We start from the raw sequence: 20985 nt of genomic DNA on the forward strand, positions 1-20985 counted from the left end.
AATTTTTGCCATGAAATAGATTGTTGTTTCATTTTTTTCCTAATTACAGTACATAACTGCAGAACTTAAATTAATTACTATAAATCATTTTAGTCAATGTCAGACAATTTGGACAAGTTGCCTGGTTCTTTCAAAGAACTACTAGAGGCATGGTCAAATGGCCTCCTTTATGTAGCATCATTCCATAATTCTACCTTGTTATTCAGTATAGTTGAGCTCTCAGGGAATCCGTGCGATTCTTCAAAAAACAATCTGTTTGTATATGAAGCTGTTCTTATTGCTGATATCTACTTATATTCGTTTACCTGAATTTTTCAACCTAGTTAGTGAAGTTCGTAAAGTGACAATTCCTTTTTTCTGGAAAAAAAAACTTGTAAACTAGTTGAATAACCAAGAAAAGAAAACTTTTATCATCCAGTTACTATTTAAAAACTTAATTGAAAACACTGAAAAGATAATATTTTATCGAAAGTGCTGAACAGAAAGAGGCCATGTTGCATCTGTATCTGTTAAATTATCTGTTTTTCTATTATTCTGTACACTTTTCCCTTTTCAAATGCTTATCTAGTTACCTTTACTGTACCTATAAAACCATCTTTTAAAGCATTCCATATTCTAAAGGAGTGTGAAACTATTTCTTCTAATTCTGCTCTTTGATTCTCTGCTGTGTTATTCAATCAGCACGTACATTTTTACTGATTCAACAACTATTTGAAACAGTACATCACTATTTACCCTTGCAACCATTGTAACATGTTTTAAACAGGCTGTTGTGAATTCCAGCCTTTGATATGTAAGGCTATTAATAGATAATCAAATGTTAATGTCATCAAAATAACTCTGGGGTGAAATGCAGCTGAATAATTCTGCTTTGTAGTTTTAAGAACATAAACTATGTGGAACAGCCTTGCCCTTATATGGAGGCTTGCACTTAACCTGCCAGGTCCTTTATTTATATTTATAAATTACTTGAGTATATGCTACAGAATAAAATTTTAAAAATTGACAATGATACCGAACTTGGAAGTGTGGCAAATAAGATGGTTAATCTGCTGCAACATGACAAAGATATGGGCAGCAGAATGGGCAGCTACGTAATGGTAGATACTTTGTAGAAGGAATAGAGATAGGCAAGATATACTTAATGTCATAGTTCTAAAGAGTATGCAGGGACAGAGGAGATTCATTGCTTGGATCTCCAAAGGCTGCATTGGCTTATTGAAAGCATAGATTAGTAAAGTAAATGCGATCTTGGACTGTATAGATGAAGTATTTAGTGCTAATGCAAGGAATTTGTGCTGGACATGAATATATCAATGGCTAGGCCACTGGCAGAATATTGCATTCTATTTCAATTGTGATATTTTAGGAAGAGTATGAAGATCCTTGAGAGATTAAACAAATTTACCAGAACAGCTCCAGGGCTGAGGAACTTTGGCTAGGTTGGAGAAGCTGGGTCATTCTCCTTGGACGAACAGAGGTGGAGAAGAGATTTAATCGAGTTGTACAAGATGATAGACTCAGATAAGGTAGACAAAGAAAAGCTAGTGTTACAAGGATTAGGAATATAGATATATATCAGTTCAGGACACAAATAGAAATGCAAATACCTTCTGAAACATCAAAATTTCCTTTTAAAAAAAAGCACAAATTCAGTGCTAGTTTACCTTTCGCATATTACAAAGATAACCCCAGATGCCCTCAAAGAAGAATAAACTGAGCACGATTATTGGTGCATGTCGTGTCAAAGAAAGTCAAACACATTAGGTTGTGATGAAAGAATGTGGTTGGATAATGCTGTGAAAGTAATGGTGACACTAATTGTTTATTATGCGAATTGAACAGCAACTTCTGGTAACTGCATATGCTCAGTTAAATTTAAAAATTCAGAAGTTACTATCGAAGATGCAACATTCCACAAAAGCTTCCCAAAATGACATCTTGGCATCTGTTTCATTATTCAAGTGTATTGAATAGCATGACATTCCAGATTTGCCTCATTGATCTGTACTGAACTCACTAAAAAGGTTAGGCGTTGTCCTTTCTAGCTTGTGCCCTTTAACAACATAAGTTTTAATTCTTGGCAAACACTGACTGTTTTACAAGACTCATTCCTTTGGCTTTTAGTTGTTGTGGGAGATTTTTAAAAGATATCACTACAATTTTAGTTTGCTTTTTTTCCCCCATCTCTCTTTTTTCCATTGCTTTTGCCTTTTTTTTTGTATTACTTGCTATAGATGATTTGACATTGCATTCAGTATTCTGTCGTTTCCAGTTATAGACTCTGTGCTCCAGGTTAATCAATCTTCAGTTTGATTGGTTAATCAGTCATATAGACTGTTCACACAGGTTCTGATGTCCTGCAGAGGGTGCTGCACTGATGAGCTTTTTTGATAACAGCAAAATACCACGTCAAATCCCATAAAAAGTCTATGGTGAAATGCTGTTGTCCTTCCTATCTCTTGGTCATCCTATTGATTGACAATAATAAGTAGTGCTATTTGCCTTAGTGTTAGAATATTTTCTTCGATGCACAATGACTCTTAACTACTGAAGACAATTTGTTGTGAATGGCTCAAATTATGCAAAGGCATTCTGAAAGATTGGGGGTTGATGGGGAGCAAACCTTGCTGGAAACTAATGGTGTGTTCATGATGCTACCTTTTCATGTACAATTGGCCAGCAAGCTTAGAGGATTAAAGGAACAATGAATCTCCAGGTATAGCTGGATTGATTAATGCCACAACTGGATCTCATCCTCAGTCTCGATGTTATTCTTAAAAGTTGGTTGACTTAGAGTATTAATGGCCAATTGAGAACCTGAGAAGTGAGATATGATAGTTTAGAGTGTAGCTACCCTTTGAAACTTGTAGCACAGTGTTAGTGTCCCTTCCTCTGAGCCAGAAGACTCTAGGTTAAAATCCCATCTATTTCCAAGGTCTGTCAAAACTTGTCTTGAATGGGTTGGACGAAATATCTACTTCCCTAAGAACTTGGAAATTGCTGAATCAGCCCCGGGCAATCTTGCCTAAAAGGGGAGTAAATGAAATACTTGAGGTTCATTCCTGTATGCAGTAAGCAGATTAGGAATTATTTTCTGGCGTTCCTCCTTTTTTTGACACTATCATTTTTTTTTCTTCTCCTTGTTTAGTCCCACATTCCTTTAAATCTCATTGGCTAAGGAAATAGTATTGGTTTTGTGGTACACTTGTCAAAACTCATACCGTTTTGCACGAACCGTGCTCTTATCAGTTTGATCTTCCAAAGTGTTATGGTACAGAAATGTGGTTGACAAGCCAATGATTATACACTGTGACCTACCCTACTCCAGCAAAATTTGGTTCGTGGTATTGCTATGAGATCTTTGTTCTCAGAATCTAGTTTTCATTTGAAAGCTGAGTGCAAGGTACTTAGGAAAATGCAAATACAGAGGTGGCAAGTATTTTCACTGGTCCAGATGTAGTATCTTTCACAACTTCAGGATGCTCCAGTACATTACTTCTCAAGATTTCCATTGTTGTGATGTAGGCAAATGCAGCAGACAATTTGTACAATGTCATGGGGCTACATCTTACATTTTCAGCTAAGGCCAATATCTTTGAATACTTTGGAGGAGTTTTCGGTGTTAGAGCTTGTGTGAGTTTTCACTTATCTTGCCAGATTCACCTCGTTAACTACCTACCGCTCCCCATGGTGTCCATTCACCTGAAACTAGCCCCATCTTACCACTTACCATTCCTGAAACAAGTTGCCACTCAACAGCTACATGCTGAAAGTCTAGTAACTCTGGCACCCATGCCATTTTTAAAAGCTGCTGTGCATCAAGATAAGCATTGGCAATCTGGCATTGCCACTCACTGGCAATGTAATGATCCAACGGCCATAAAGTTGTGCTGCTCATGGCACATGGCTAGCATGGCTGATCTCCCTTACACATACAATCCCATTGTCTCACATTTCTGACTCTTAAAGCACCAAGTCACACAGTTTACCTGTGCTTAGCTACGTGCTGTCTCAACATCGTCTCCAAGTGCTGTACATCTCTATGACTGTATGACTAAGGCACCGCTACATTGTTCTCAATGCTCACTGGAGACCTGCATGTTATTAATGCCCAGGAGGGGAACATCACATGCAGGCCATGATTGGACAATTCTAAGCATATTCTTTTATTTACAGCCAGCAAAAACTAAGACAAATGAATTGAGTAGAGGCTGCCGTTCATCACACACAGACACACAGACTAACACACACACACACCCCAAAGTTTTTACCTACAGGGTGTCATAGAATTATAGAAGTGTGAAAACAGGCCATTAGGCCCAACAAGTCCACACCAACCTTCCGAAGAGTAACCCACCCAGACCCATTCCCCTACCCCCTTTACCCCTGACAAATGCACCTAATCCACGATCCCTGAGCACTATGGACAAATTTAGCATGGCCAATTCACCTAACATGGATTGTGGGAGAAAACCAGAGCACCCGGAGGAAACCCACGCAGACATGGGGAGAATGTGTCATTCGGGTCCTGTCTGCCTTGTAGCGCAGTGCAGTGAGCTGTGACATGCACAAGGAGAGCTTCCTCCTCCCCATCGGTCTTGTCCTCCTCCTGGTAAGACTGCTTCCCTTTCTTCCAATTCCTCAGCTTCCAGCACCTCACCTTATTGCTTGCATCAATTGTGCAGAGCACAGTACACCAGGGAGATGTGGCATACCCTGTCCAGGCTATAGTGCAATGCCAGCCCCCAGACCACTCCAAGTAACAGAACCACATCTTCAGAAGCCTCATTATCTGCTCCATCATGGACCTGATCGCAGCATGCGTGTCAACTTGAAGGTGCAATGTCATCAAAATGACACATTGCATCAAAAGAGAGTGCCTCCTGCAGTCTTACGCCCTTCTATTCCAGACCAACATCAATCATTTGACATCTAATTAGAGTCTGTCATAATATTTAACACGATATGAAAGGATACTGGCTGGTAAATTAAAGGAAAATCCTCAGTTGTTATACACGTACATGATATTTAAAAGGATAATGAGGGAAAGAGTTGGGCCCAATAAGGACCACAGTGGTAATTTGTGCTCGGAGTCAGAGAATGTAGGTAGGGTTCAAAATGAATACTTTGTTAATGTTGACTAATGAGAGGGACGGTATGGGTATAGAAATCAGGGAAAAGGTTTGTGATTCAATTTTAAAAATTAGCATAGACAGAGAGGAGGTTCTGAGTGGTCTGACAGGCTTAAAAAATAGATTAGTCTCAAGGTTTGGATGAAATGTATCCCAGGTTGTGTGAGGTAAGGGAAGAAATAGCAGGGGTGCGTGCAAAAAAAATCAGTTTCTTTCTGGCCACAGGAGAGGGCTGGAGGACAGCCAGTGAGGTACTTTTATTCAAGAAGGATGCAAGAGACAGACCTGGAAACAATTGGCCAGTCAGTCTAACCTCACTGGTGGGGAAACTATTGGAAGCAATTCTGTTGGACAGAGTTGATCTGCATTTGGACAGGCAGGGGTTAATCAAGCATGATTTTGTACTGGCACTGGAAGTGGTTCAGAGGAGGTTTAGAAGAATGACCCTCGGGATGAAGAGCTTGTCATATGAGGAGTGGTTGAGGATTCAATGGAATTTAGAAGGATGAGGTGAGATCTCATTGAAATTTAAAGAATACTGAAAGACCCAGATAGGGTGGACATGGAGAAGATATTTCCACCAGTAGGAGAGACTGGGCCTTGTAGGCATAACCCTTTAGAACCAAGATTGAGGAAGCCAGAGGATGGTTAATCTGTGGAACTCATTGCTGTAGAAGGCTGTAGAGGCCAAGTCATTGAGTGTATTTAAGACATAGATATGTTCTTGATTACTAAGAGGATCAAGGATTATGGGGAGACCGCAGGAAAATGGGGTTGAGAAGCATATTAGTCATGACCATATGGCAGAGAAGACCTGATGGGCAGAATGGCCTAATTTTGCTTCTATGGGCGTGTGGTCTAATTGTTTAAAATGTTGATTAGGCTTCTATGGGCGTGTGGTCGAATTGTTTAAAATGTTGATTATGAGCCGTTCTGGAATTCATATTATAAGAGGGATGTCACAGCACTGGGAAGAGATGTAAAGGCAATTTTCCAGCATATTGTCCGTTATGAAGAGTGGTTGGATAGACTGGGATTATTTTCCTTGGAGCAGAGAAGATTGAGAAGGTGGCATGATTGAGACAGATAAAATGTAAGGGGCATGAGCAGGGTAGACAGAAATAAACTTTTCTCCTTGATGGAGGGATTAATGACCAGGAGTATAGACTTAAGGTAAAGGGCCGGAGTTTTAGAGAGGATGTGAGGAAAAACATTTTCACCAAGAGGGTGGTGGGAATTTGGAATTCCCTGTCTGTAAGGGTGGTGGAGGCAGTAATCCTCATAACTTTTAAGTATTAAATGTGCACTTGCAATGCCAAGGTATACAAGGCTTTGGGCCAATTGCTGAGAAATGGGAATAGGATAGTTAGGTGATTATTGACTGGTGCGGATGTGGTGGGCCAAAGGGCCGTTTTGTGTGTGTTGATCTCTATGACTCTCTGAGATATGACGAGGTGATGTTCTCCTTGGAAGATTGATGTCATGGAATGGTTTTGGCCAGCGTGCAAGTTTGTAAGTCAGTGCTGCTCACATAAGTCAGTGCTGCTCACATCTACATCACTGAGATGGCGATGTTAGATTTGTAAGCACCAAAAGCTTGCTGAAATCGCTTTTGAGCAGCATTTGAAGCCAAAACTCATTCACTCTGTATGCATTGCAAATGATTGGAAATTAAATATAGCCAATGCACGCCTCATGTTTTTGTTCCTTCCATGTCCTAGTGTCCAGCAAACATGGCTTCCATGCTTTCACTCAACAAACTGACATCAATTCCACCCAGCCTGAAATTTGTCCAGTTACATTTTGCAGTTACAGTCAGCTTCTAATGAACAGCAAGTAATCGCAGGGGATGCAGTTCAGGATGGATATTGTTAGCATGGGTTATGTGTGGTCACCAAGTTCCCTCCCATCCCTGTCCCCAAGTTCCTTGTCTTCTTTTACCTCACACGATCTCAACAGCCTATTTCCACCCATTTTCACCTCTTCTGTGTGGAGTTTTACCACATTGAACCTTGCCTTAAACTGTCCTCCCTGCCTTCAAGCTCTTTTCACTGTGCCTCAGTACATGTGTCAATAAATTCAATTCAGTAATGATTGTTCCCCCCCCCCTCCCCAGTCCTCTACATGCCCTGAGGAAGCCAATAACCCACTACTGCTGTAGCCAACCATACTCTAATGCTGTTCTGCTATCCCTGAACAGACAAATGACTGAGCTGTGTGCAGATTATACCCATCTCTGAATGTTTTTGGGGCTCACTGACTGACGGCACTACATATGCCACTCAGGCAGCAGGGACATACGGGCTTATTGATGTGTCTGATCTGTGCGGTGTACTGTGTATTCTTATGGTCGGGTTCCTACTGACCAGCAGCTTGTCTGTGTGACTATGCAAAAGAGCACTTCAGTACAGCCTTTGGCTTTAGCTGTAGGGCCAGTGTGTGAACATGGTACAACATGGCAAGGGAATTGATGGACACTGCAAGCGTACAGGTAGACACAGAAGTGAGTGCTTACAGAGCAAGTCAGAATCCCTGAATGCAGCCTGGTCTAATCTGAGCTGGATGTATGTTCCTGTGCAGCAGTTATTAGTGTGCCCTGCATTGCTGGTCTATGCTTCTGAAGTATCATTGCAAAAGTTACAGAAATTTCCTCAGGGCTGGACAGAAACATTAAGTGGGAGGGGAGTATCCACTTTCCTGATTCATTAGGTGGTAATGTCATAGACAGGAGTAGGAAAGTTGTTCTGCTGTACAAGTATCAGTAGCTTCAGGTTAAATAATATTACAGAACCACAAAGTAATAACCACTGGGTTATTATCTGAGCCATAAGAAAATGGGCACAGGATAATTAAGATCTGTTCGTTGAATATGTGGCTCACTGATTGGAGCAGGGCAGATTGGCTTTGATTTATTGGACACAAACAGTAGTACTGAGGAAAGAAGGGGTTGTTTAGGATGGACTTCACTTGAACCCCACTGGTACCAGTGTCTTGTCAGATTTAATTATTAGGGCTGTAGTGAGGGCTTTAAACTGAACATTGCAGGAAGAAGTGTTCAGATAAGGCGAATTTAATAAGTTAAAGAGAAATCGTAGGGCTGCTGTGGCGGAGGCGAGTTTGGGTTCCAGGCGGCATCTGCATCCAGCACAGATTCGTAGAGGTAGCAGAGGAACTGAACTTGGGCCAGTGCAGTACCCAGCAGCATCAGTGATGACTGCATTGGTGAGGTCCATCAAGGACGCATAGTGATGAGGGTGGAGGCAAGAAGGTGTGGAAGAATGGTGACCATCATTCCAGCGATGGTGCCGCAGGGCACGGGGACGCGTGCCTGACCACTAGGCCCAGGCCCCATGATTGAACACTTAACAAGAAGGACTGTAAAGTTGAACCCTTTTTTCTTTTTTTCTCCTTTTTTCTGCCTTCATATTCTATGTTTTCATTTATTTTTCTGTGTCTTAAGATGACGCCGGAGAGTGGTGACACTATGCAACACATGTAACAAAATACATGTGACAATAAATAATTCAATTCAAATCAGAATAAATAGAACAGGGTAGCACAATGAGCAATGATAACAAGTGTATGAAAGGAAGTTATGGAGCAACCATAAGAGTGCATCAGGAAGTAAGGTGAGAAAAGGGAAAGATGGCGCAGGAACAGAATCATAGCCTCTTTACGCATGTAACTTTCAGAACATGATGGTTAAATAAAGAAGTCTAATATAATAACCATTATGCTGGCATGGATACAGATTGATCGTGCTGGGTCAGAATAATGGAAGTCTTGATATTTGAAAATATTTTCGGAAGAAAGTAAAAGGATGTAGCTCTATTAACAAGAACAGAATTAGTACTGTAGTGAGAAATTATTGTGCCTTGTTGTGCCTGATTGCTAGGATGTTGCCTGGGCTGGAGAATTTCAGTTATGAAGAGAGTTTGGATTGACAGGAGCTGTTTTCCTCAGAGCAGAGGAGACTGAGAGGGTACATGATTGACTTGTCTAAAATAGTGAAGGGCAAAGACAGAAAGAAACTTTCCCCTTGGTGGAGGGATCAATGACCAGGAACACAAATCTAAGGTAAAAGGTAGAAAAGTTAGAGGATATCTGGTCAGCATGGATGAGTTGGACAGAGAGTCTGTTTCCATGACTCTTATGACTCTATTTGGTAAGGTGGGATGCTGAATATAATGAGGTGAGTTGTGTTGTTAATAAGGCATCAACAATCTATATTCCGTCTTCATTGGTAACTCACTGCTGCCTTGTGAGAAACGTGCCTCACCAACCAGCAGGTGCATAAAGAATGCAGGGAATTGCTTCCAATATCAAGACAGTCCTTGCTGAAGTTCTCATGTGATTCTGCTGTAGCCCTGATCATTCAAGCACCTTGGAGATTCTGATGTCAGTGTATGATAGCACAGAAAGCCTCCATCATCAAACACATATGCATACAGCACACAGAAAAAATGTCTCAAATGCCCTCTGAACCTCTTGTCTCTTACCTTATGTCCCTGGTTATTGAACTCTCTACTAAGGGGAACAATTTCTTCCTGTCTGTGCTTCGCACAATTTTGTATACCTCAATCAGTTACCTTCTCAGCCTTTCCTGTTCTAAGGAAAACAACCCAAGTTTATCCCTTCATGCCTGAAACTTTCCAACCCAGGGAAGATCTTGGTGAATCTCTTCTGAAATCACATCCTTTCTACATGAGGTGACCAGAACGACAGACAGTACTCCAGCTGTGGCCTAACTAATAATCTATACAGCTTGATGACAACTTTCATGCTCTTCTATTCAATGCTTTGAGTTATAAAGGCAAGTATTCCATATGCCTTCTTAACTACCTGATCTATCTGTCCTTCAAAAATCTTTGGACATGCACTAAAGTTCCCTCTGATCCTCTGTACTTCCTTGGGCCTATTCATTCATTGTATTGTTAATCCTCCCAAAGTGCATCACCTCACAATTCTCAGGATTAAATTCCATTTGCCATTGATCACCCATCTATATTGTCCTGTAGTCAAGGACTTGCCTACTTGCTATTTACCATAAAACCAATTATAAAGTCATCTGCAAAATCTGCTGATCATGCCTCTTACGTTTTTGTCGAGATCATTAATAAACCTGACACCACAGCAAGTGACCCAACACTGAAACCTGTTATACAACACCAGATGCAGGCTTCCAGCCCCTGGTCTCCTGCCACAAAGCCAATTTTAGATATGATTTGCCAAATTTCCTTGGATTCCATTGGTATTTACACTTTTGACCAGTCTCCAATGTGAAATCTTGTTCAACCTTATAAAGCCGATGTAGACCACATCAACGACACTGCCTGAGTCACCTTCTCAAAAAATTAAATCAAATTTGTTAGATGGCCCCCTAATACAGCCATGCTGACTATTCATGATTAAGCCTTGCCTCTCCACCTGGAGATTAATTCTGAACCCCAGAATTTTTCCAATAGTTTCTTCTACTGTTGATATTAGACTCACTGGCCAGGGAGAATTTGAAAATTAATATTTGAGTTTTGTAATCTCACTACTTGCCTCCTACAACTAGTCATTTATCATCTTTTACCCCCAATAAAATTGCTTCTCCCTCACAATGCTGATTTGTTCAGATGTATTACAGCCCTTCTCCCTGATTTCTAGACCTACATCAGCCTTCTCTATAGTGAATTCAGAAACAAAACACATTCAAAACCTCACTTACTTCTGCTAGCTCCACATTTTGGTCCCTAATTGACCTTCCTCTTTTGCTGGTTGCCCTCTCGCCTCCAGTAGATTTATAAAATGCCCTTGAATTTTCCTTTATGTTATCTGCCTGTGTTTTCTCATGCTCCCTCTTTGCTGTTTGAGTCAATGGGTCTCTAGCTTCTGGAAATGGGAGCCAATGCTGATTGGCATGTACAATCCTCTCAGCACCTGCGTAGCCACAAGTTAAAGAGAAATTTGCTTGGCCTTTTTTTTAAAGTGACCCTCTGCACTTTATGTATACCTCTAGGGCTTTCACTATTTTGAGGCCTCATAAGCTTCTCTCTATTTCCTTACCCAGTCCTGTACATCCCTTGACATCCAGTCAAAGATGTAAAGGACTGAATGAATGTGGGTACACATCATTACTGCCTTCAACAGAGATGGTAACATCACTAGTTATTGAGAAGGTAGATGCTGGGTTTGATTCTTGGAGATGTTATCTATGACATTCAAGTGGTTTTTATTATATGAAGGTGATACAGTTTCTGAAGAAGATGAAACTGGCTGCTAATCATTGTGCAAAGACAGAATACATGTCGTAATTTTCAGCTTTATTTTCTTGATATTTTCTAATTATTCTGGCTATTACAATGGTGAGCTGACTGAAAAGACTCTCATCATAAATCATTGCATATTGTCTTGGACTTGGGCTGCTCAGAGATCGATCGCTTGGAATCTTAAAACACACCTAATAATATACTTCGGTTTAAAAAGGCAAGAAAATGTCTGCGTACTCTTGTTACCTTGCCAGTCAGGTAGGAATTTGTTTTGGTGCTTTGTAATCATATGGTACTGTCTCCACTATCCTTCATGAGAACTGGTTGTTGATAAGGGTAGCCTTTTGGACTCCTTGCTCAGTCAAGAAAATTTGACAGTTGAATTCTTGGTCTGAAAAGTTAATCTGGAACATTGTGTACTTTTCCTAATGCTCTTTTAAAGCAGGAATTAAGTTACAGTTTTTTTAACTACTTAGCACCTATGAAAAAACACATGAATGCAATTTCATGGATAGTCCATCGGGCAAAGTGCAGGCTTGATTTGTGGTGATTTTATAATTCTGGTAAAGCAAAGATATGCTCATAGAATAATGTAGGTTGAAAACTTTGCTGTTCTGGATTAGTATCTCAGTAAGTGAGCAACTTGGTGCCTTTAATTTCTGTTTTATTCTGATACAATTATAGATCTATTCAACAATAGTGGATAAATCAGTTCAGAGTGGTCAATTCTTTCCTTCTAATCTGCTTTATTGTCTGATTTTGGTTCAGAGTCTTCAAAGAATCCCGAAGACTGACCTCTTTTTTTGTGTTTTCTCCCTGACTTGGAGTGCTTGTAACTTATCAATGAAGTGAATGTACTCGAATCCTTCTGTTACTAAAGCAGATGCAAATTCAGAACTGGGTCTTGAGTGAAATGTTGTGGATGGTACTCATGTGACTTTTTAAAGGTTGCTGTTGGGAAGTGAAAGGGGCAGTGCCCTGTGGTTTCTCTTGTTTGGATAATAGCGTATTCATTTGTATGCGGAGGTTGAACTGCGTTCAAAGAATAAGTAAGATCATACCAAAAGCAGTATTCTTGCCTTTGAGAGGGGGATGTGATGGGTGACTTCACCTCTTGCTCTTTGTTATGATGATGGAGACCTTTTCTATTGAAACACAAAACAGCTTTAATGTTGCTGGAGTAGATGCGGCTAAGAGCATAACCTTTCCTAATACACTTACTTGCTGTAGAATGTCTGTTTATCTAGATTTCTGAAGGCGCTGCTTGATTGAGTGAGAACAAGAGAATTTGAAGACTGCATTTAATATAAAGCTAAACATCATCTAACATTTAACACAGGCTCTAACATATCTTGTCATTGGAGTTTGAAGAGTTTTAATTTTTTCATAGTCCCTAATCTACAGGAGATTGCAAAATCAATATTATGCTACAACTGGGTATTAGCTGGGTGCAGGAAGAAAAATGTGGTAAACTCAAAAATAAATTGTTTCCAAGTTTTAGGCACAGTTTTTTTTATTAACAATACTGGCTGTCATATAAATAATTACATTTAAAAGGTGGTATCAAAAAGGAAATTGTTTGGCCTGGTATTCAACTCTATTTTTCTTCCCCACTCTTCCATTCTATTCTACCATCCAACCATGATCCAAAGGAACAATATAGGAGACAGAAACCCCAATATTTATAGGAAAAATGGGAGGGCAGGGGTGCAATTATATGTTTATAAAATCCTAGGAGAGTGAGTATACTTCATGTCCTGCTGAATATATTGACAGGGTCCAAAGGACATCTTTGTCCCATTAATTGGCTGCACCCAGCCAAATAGTGAGGCTGACTGATTGTTGGTGGATAGGCCTTTGGTACAATGCAGTACTTAAAAAGCAGAGAGTTGGGGTGAGAACGACTGAAAATGATGGATACGCAATTGTTGGCTGACTAAAGATTGGAGGTTGGGGCTTGGGTTTGGGCAGGAAGAAGAAGTTTGAGGCGAGGTGCTGGGAGATTGGTCAGAAAAGATGGTTTTCAATGGTCAGGAGAGGTGATGACAAGTTGGAAAAGTTGCTAGGGAAGGAGATGAATTTTAAGGTGCAGTTCAGGAGGTCAGAGGAGGAAAGGGATTGAAAACGTTGGGGTGGGCAGGGGAATTTGGAAAGGCTGGGCTAATGGACAGTTGTATATGGATCATGGTGGTGGTGAGGTGGGAGAGAGCGCTTTTGACCCACAAGCAGTACTGGAAAGCATTTTGCTGGGAATCCTGGGCAGTTAGCATAAAATTTAAAACAGAATTAACTGTCAGATATACAGTCTCATTTAAATATTTAAATAGGTAACCTGCCTCTTGGAAGCAGATTGGTTGGTCACCTTGTTCTGTTTTTTCAAAAAAAAATAATGATGATGGATTCAAGGCAATTTGATCTTAAATTTAAGATTTTTTAACATTCCACCTAACTTAAACATGCCATTCTTTAGGATTAAAATTACCCCAAGGTGCCAGTCTACCTGCATGTGGAGTGTCCTAATTGTGTGTACAATCAACGAATTGTTAGCTATTGTTAATCTTGTGAAAAAACTGCTAGCAAACAGCAATAAAGTATACTTTAAATAGACATCCCCAGCATTCTGTACTGTGGCATCATGACTTCACTTAATGTTCAGTACAATTAAGAGAAAGTGAACTTATTCCCATCCATTCTAAATTTAATAAAAATTGTAAAGGAAAGAAAATCTACCCAGCTCTTGTCTTGTATTCAGAGCCATTCCCTGCCAAAGTGAAAACTACGTTAATAAACCACAGTGCCACCAAGCTGACCTGAAGCATGTAATCTCTAATGAAATCTTCCACACCTCAGACTCAAGTAATAGGAAGAGTAATGTGATTTCTTTGGGTATCTCCACATCTAAACTTCCTTAGCCAAAACAACTGACATTTTGGTGATATCAATGTCAAAAACAGTCTCTTTTCATCAATAAAACAGAGAAGAATCACATCTTTAAATCTACTAAAGCCTTTTGGAGATTTTGCATCAAACCAACTCTGGCTTTCAGGAGAGCTGAGAATGATAGAGTCATAGATAGAGTCATACAGCTGAGAAACAGACCCTTCAGTGCACCCTGTCTATGCCTACCAACAAACATCAAAGTAGACTATCCCATTTCCCTGTACATGGTTCATAGCCTACTATGCTCTGGCATTTTAAGGAGTCTTTAGTCAATTAATAATGTGTTGAGTCAAACTCATTTTCAGCATGAGTCAGGGAGAAGGGAAGATATCAACCTTTTTTCTAGAGTCTCTATTTCACAGTAAAGGAAACTAAATTCAAATTTTTACAATCTTGTTACTGCATACCAATTCAAACAAAGGAATAGGTTATTTTTCTATGATGGCAGTGGCAGTGAGTACTGCAGATGCTGGAGTTTAGAGTCAAGAGTGTGGTGCTGGAAAAACACAGCAAGTCAGGCAGCATCTGAGGAGCAGGAAAATCGATGTTTTGGGCAAAGGTCCTTCATCAGGAATGAGGCCTTATTCCTGATGAAGGGCTTTTGCCCGAAAAGTCAATTTTCCCGCTCCTTGGATGCTGTTGACCTGCTGTGCTTTTTCAGCACCATACTGTTGACATTTAGCTGATCTAAATTAGGTGCAATTGTACGAATTTTAGTATACAATCTATGTTACAGGATGAGTAATCTATGGATCTAGGCTAACCATCTGGAGTCAAGGAGCTGAATTTTATCTGTTTTTCTGCGGACGGGCCTGGAGGTAGGATGACAGGCCATATGGCCTGGGGAAGTATTGTGTGGAGAAGGTGTCTTGGGCCACACTTTGCTGTCACCATGCTAATTTGCCAGTGGTGGGAAAGGTGGCAGAGCTCAATGGAGATGCTTACTGTCAACTGAAGATCACTGCCCACCTCTTTTGTGGTTGGGGGCGTGGGGGAGATAGTCACTCTACTGTGTGAGAAGACTGCTAGATAAATCTCAGCAGCTTCTCGATGGACTTTGGAGTTCAGGGTGCTTTCCTTTTCTGCTGCTTTGTTCCAGAAAGAGTCTCCTAGTGGCAATAGCTGCCCCTGTGGCTTTGTTGGTGCTGACCCCCAGTGACTCCATCACTGCAACACCCCACCCTCCTTCCTCACTAGTTCCAGCACATGTAGATCCTATTTGCCTAGTCAACCATTGTGACCTTGTCCTGCCCTCCAGGATCAACCATTGCTTACCCTTAGACTGAGCCAGCAGCTGTCTGGCAGGCCACCAACTAATTGGCTGCAGATCTTAAAATGCAGACTGACATCCTGAAACCTTCTGAAGTACAGAAACTGCCAATACCACCCCAACACCTATTCCGCCTTCCCACCCCCACTCCCACCTTCATTACCAACTGTGGATCCGCTGCTGACTCTGGAAAATACCAACTAAAAGTTTAAATCCCGCCAGGGCAGCTGATGAAATTCAATTAAAGTATAAATCAGGATTCAAAAGCTTGTCTTGATAATAATTACTATGTCACTGTTGAATTGTTGTAAAGACTCACCTGATTCATTCAATTGCATCTAAGGAAATACATTGTCATGCCAAGAAGCTGCTCCGCATCCAGAGAAATGTGTTTTACTCTTCATTGTCTTTTGAAGTAACCTAACAAGCCACTAAAACAACAAATGTTTTTACAGTGTAGGCACTACTGGACTTATTACGTGTGCAAAGTTGGTGCAGAGAGACCTGGTGAACCACTGCAATCCATCTGGTGTAGATGTAGTTATGGTGCAGCTGGGAAGGAAGTTCCAGGATTTTAATTCTGTGACAGTGAATGACACTGATACACTTCCAAGATGAGATGGTATGTGACCTAGCGTAGGCAGGAGTATTCCAATGCAACGGCTACCCTGGTTTTCCTGGTTAGTAGAGATTGCAGGTTTGGGAAGGAGATGTTGTTGTAGGAGATTTGGCAAGATACTGCAGTGAATTTTGTGGGTGGGATGAACTGTAGCCATAGTGTCCCAGTGATAGAGGAAATGACAGTTGAAGGTGGTGGTTTTCACAAAGTTAATGAATAGACAGTGAGTGTTGGCATTGCCAATGATGCTGCCAATCCTGTGAATTAATGGCAATAATTCTGATCTGGGGAAATCCACAACCCTCAATGAGAGTAAAACCATGAATTGGACAGCTGAATTTTGGTAGTGTGTGTTCTCTGATGAGATCAATGGTGGCTGGTCATCTGCAGACCTTATTCACACAATCTTCCATTCTTCAGCTCAGTAATTATGAAGCTGGCCTCTTGATGCCCATCTTGTGTAACCAGGAGAGGCGGAAATGCTCACCACGACTGAAATGTTGAGACGTTCATGCTGCTGCTGCTACACTGTGTCCAAAGCACTTCAGGTGCTACAAGCCTAAAACTGCTGTTTGCACTGTGTTCATGAACTCTTCTCCCTAATGACATGGCTGAGAAAGGCAAACAAAACTCCTCGGTTTGCTGAGAGAGACCTGGAGATGCTGGTGGACAATGTGGTCGAGAAGAGAGTAATAATGTTTGCTGCTGAGTAGCACTAGACTCAGCCATTCTGGACCCAGATAGTGGCCCAGGTCAGGACAGTAGCCAAAGTGAAGTGCAACACCCAGCAGTTCAGAGCAAAGCTGAATTGTCTTCTGTGGTCTGCAAGGATGTATGCTGCCACCTTCTCTTTTATCTCGCACTCCCAGGGCCATCACTATGCCACTGCATACTCATGTTTCCAAAGTACATGAACCACAACTGGCATTATTCTATGCACTGTGTGCACTGAATAACTCTCACCTACTTCATCCTCCCAAACTACTAACCTTTCATGCCCTTTTTCCTTCCCACTCACTGACTAGAGATACCTTACTACCTCTACTAATGCATCACCACTATATGCTCTTCCATGCACTTCCATCATGGTAATCTCTCCCTTTGTCTGAATGCAGAAAAAAGTTGACATCCTGTCAGACTGATGTCTCCTTAGCATCCTGATTGACGTACCTGTAAGCTCCAGGGTTACTGAACCCAACCTGCAGGACTGACCACAGCTAACTGCCCTTGGACTGGAATCAGGCAAGCCCCTTGAATGACTGTGACAGCACTGCTTGACTGGCTGTAGACTTTCTTGACCCCACGATGGACTGCTTCACTTTGACATTCACAAATGGCCATTTGGATGAAGCATATGCAATGTGTATGCCATGGGAGCTGCTGCTGTAAGCTTTGACATTGTCAATCCCCTTGACTTTTCACTGTGCCAAAGAATGGCAACTCCCACCTCCCTCTGCGCTAAAGAGCAACGGAACTAACAGAGGCTGGAAACTTTCAGGGTGGGTGTAAATTTAGTGAGCACTAAGAAATGAAACTAAGACACAAACAAAACATCTTCACCAGATGCATTTCGTGTGTGTGTGTTTTGCAATGACAGTGCCCACGAGCATGCAGGGATGTTGTGATGCAGATAGCGTTTGATGAAGGCCAAAGGTGCAAATGGTAAGCTGAAAACCACTCTAACTTTCATGTTTGGCTTTGGCGCTGAGAGTTGGGAACTGCATAGAAATGATGTGAGTTTAAGAAATAAAATGCAAACACATGAAAGTAAGAAAGTTTCAACTTATTCGCAAGATTTTGAACTCTCCATTTGAACCTGATGGGTTGAAAGGAAATTGTACCCACATGGTAGAATGCAGATTTCAGGCTTGTCTGGCAGAACATAAGACTGTTGGGGGCAGACACTGCTACAGCAGATGTTGCTCATGCCTAATTGCCTTTCATAACTGGCTTGGCTAGGCCATTTCTAAGGGCACTTAAGAGTCAACTACAGAACTGTGAGTGAGTTTGGAATCACATATGAACTGGATCCAGTAAGGATGGCAGATTTCCTTCCCTAATAAGGGAAGATATTACTAGGTTAGATTTGTTAACAATAAATTTGTGTCCTGAGTGCTTTAGCCAGGCTATCTGGATTACTAATGCAATGACATAACCAATAGGCCACTATTTCTTCCCATATGCATGTAAAAACTGTCAATGTTTATTTGCTTAACTCCAAAACTATTATCACTGAGTAGGACATTGGCAACGAGTAACTGGAGTGCCAAAATCTCCAGTTCCTTGTCAAAGTTGCATTCTATCCTGTTTCAGGAATATGTTTTCCCTCATTGTCACCGTGTAAGTCCTGGAATTCCCTACATAACTGTAAGCATCTTCACCACTGGACTGAAATAGTTTATGAATGTGCACACAAAGCATCTTCCCAGTGACAGTACATGATGGACAATGAATGTTAACCTTGCCCCAAAGCTGACATCCTGAATTTGGATAAAAATGCATACATGACCACCTTGTGCTTTTCCCTTGGTGTTACATTGTCTTCCTAATCCATACCCATACTTCAGTTAATATTTCAATGAGGCACAATTCTTATTCAGATCTTCATTTTGAATGAAGCTTTTATATGAATATTGCAAATCTTGCTATTCTCAGTGATGTATTTGCAGAGATTATATCTGGTTCGTAGAATACATAGAAGCAATGTTGGTTAAGTCAGTAGGCACAAAGTAAACCTTAATGTTAAACCTAAATGGCAAAAAGCAAGAGGCTAATTAAAATCCTCTAATCCAGTTGAAAATGCTGCTTGGCATTGTCAGATTTTTTTTACTGCTGCTTGACTTTAATCAACTCAAGTAGCTAATCTGGTATTTAAAAAAAATGGAGTAAGCTTTATTTTAAAAGAATAATGAGAAATTGTGTTAAATTTTAGCTTGTAAAAGGAAACTTAACCTACTACCATTGTCATAAGAAGGAAAATGCCCTTGTAACTAAGATATTTGGGGTAAGTGCTCATCCCTAATTTTCTGATTTTCCTCTCACATACGTATTTTAGATCATGTAAAGTCGAAGACCTGAATAAACACCTTACTATGATAATTGACTTATTTTTAAAAATATGATAAATTCAATTTTAAATTTATTTTCATTGTTTCAGTTACTACCTATCAGCGTTTGCAAACTCAGTATCAATTTCTTCACAAGTGTGAAATAGATATGTTGTTTGTACACCCAGGAGCACTGCATAGGTACAGAGCAATAGCAGGACACAGCTTTAATGGAACAAGATTTGCACAGGTACAAGATTTGCTTTTATTGACTATATTAATTGGTAAATTGCAGATCTTATTCTTTTTATACATCATCTAGATTTGAATTTATTTGTTGCACAGTCTTGTTGAATTCCTAAATCCCCTTGATATTTTGTCAGTTCAATCGGGCTGGTAAACAGGCCTTTATGCTTGAGCACAAAGTCTAATTTCCCACTCTCGCCTTCTCTTCTGTTTCTTTTTTCTTTTATAGTTTGTACTGTTCGAATTTGATTGTATCCCTAAAGACTACTTTGAATAGAGCAGATCAAAGCTGTACTGCTGAACACCACAAATACTCAGGCTTATTTCTTAAAAATTAAACATGTTATGTTTGCTTGCACAGTGATCAGAGTGCTCTTTACGCTGATAACAATCAGTGTGAACTTTCTTGCTGCTGATGTAATGATGATGAATGCTGTGACACTGCTGTTTTGGACAGCTCTTCCCAAAGGAGGCAAAGAAGTTACTAATGAAATGAATAAAAGTAAGACTGCAAGAGAATAAAAGGGCGATAGTGAAAAAAAAATGTGCAGATCAGCTTATAGGAGGAAAGAAGAAATACACAGCAGTTGTTAAAGAGCATGGAAGAGATCCAAGAGAACATGTGATATTATAATGTGATTTTAAGTTAAGAAGGGTAAATTTTATCAATTGATTTTAGCAAATGCAATGAAAAAGCAGCCAGTAAAAACAATGGATAAATAAATAAAGCATAGCTCATGTAACAGGTGGCATAAGAAGTTTTCTTCAGATCATCAGTACAGCTCATGACAGTCACACAAATTCATAGTGCTATTTTGCTGGGGTGTATATAAAACAATAAAGGTGCATACCTACAGTTTTGCAAAATCCTCCACTTTCCAAAACTGCAAGGACTACACCAGAGGCCTGCTGAAATTTACAAAATCTTACAAAGCTGTGAAAGCCACCATAATCAAGTACCATAATTTGTTTTAAGTGTAGTTTTCCAAAATTTAGTAAAATTTTAACTCGACCAGTTGCTGTAAATTAAAAAAATGTCTGCTTTATTTTAGCTGTTTAATATTCGATTGGTAAAAATCCATAACTGGGTTTTAAACAATAAAACACACTTGAACAATACCTGATTGGTATTCACAGGAGTAGATTGAAAATAAGGTCTGGGATATACCAGCTTTTAAACCTGTTCACAAATACAAAAGGTATGGCTTGCCTGACTTTATCTAGACTGAAATTTTAGAAAGCTGCTTTTACAGATGATTACCTGTGAGAGTTGATGTATATTGACAAGTTTCAATTGTAGTTTGCCAATACAATAAGTGAAAAATAAGACTTTATTTCTGTACTTGGTTGTGGATGCAAGTATTTTAAACTGAAACCATGGATAGGCTCTCAGAAAAGTTCTGGCTGTGTTGTGAAATGTCTTTGTAAGTGTTTGATTGTAACAGTGATAGAAAATACTGCTAATAGTACATAT

The 20985-nt window shown here is 40.2% G+C and overlaps 1 protein-coding gene across 4 annotated transcripts in view; it reads left to right on the forward strand.

The window, feature by feature from the left end:
- The window catches only part of LOC140477368 (transcriptional activator GLI3-like), a 382249-nt gene that overhangs the window by 25130 nt on the left and 336134 nt on the right, over positions 1-20985 (forward strand). Inside the window, exons 2-3 of one of the 4 annotated variants that reach the window (XM_072571155.1) lie at positions 17816-17880; positions 19454-19515. The exons of 2 other annotated variants lie outside the window; for them this stretch is intronic. The gene's annotated coding sequence lies outside the window, so the exon portion shown is untranslated. The remainder of the gene's footprint in view (positions 1-17815; positions 17881-19453; positions 19516-20985) is intronic. One more of the 4 variants, XM_072571154.1, reaches the window with a different exon arrangement.

Source organism: Chiloscyllium punctatum, chromosome 5 (genome assembly GCF_047496795.1).
Source record: "Chiloscyllium punctatum isolate Juve2018m chromosome 5, sChiPun1.3, whole genome shotgun sequence".
Lineage (NCBI taxonomy): Eukaryota > Metazoa > Chordata > Chondrichthyes > Orectolobiformes > Hemiscylliidae > Chiloscyllium > Chiloscyllium punctatum.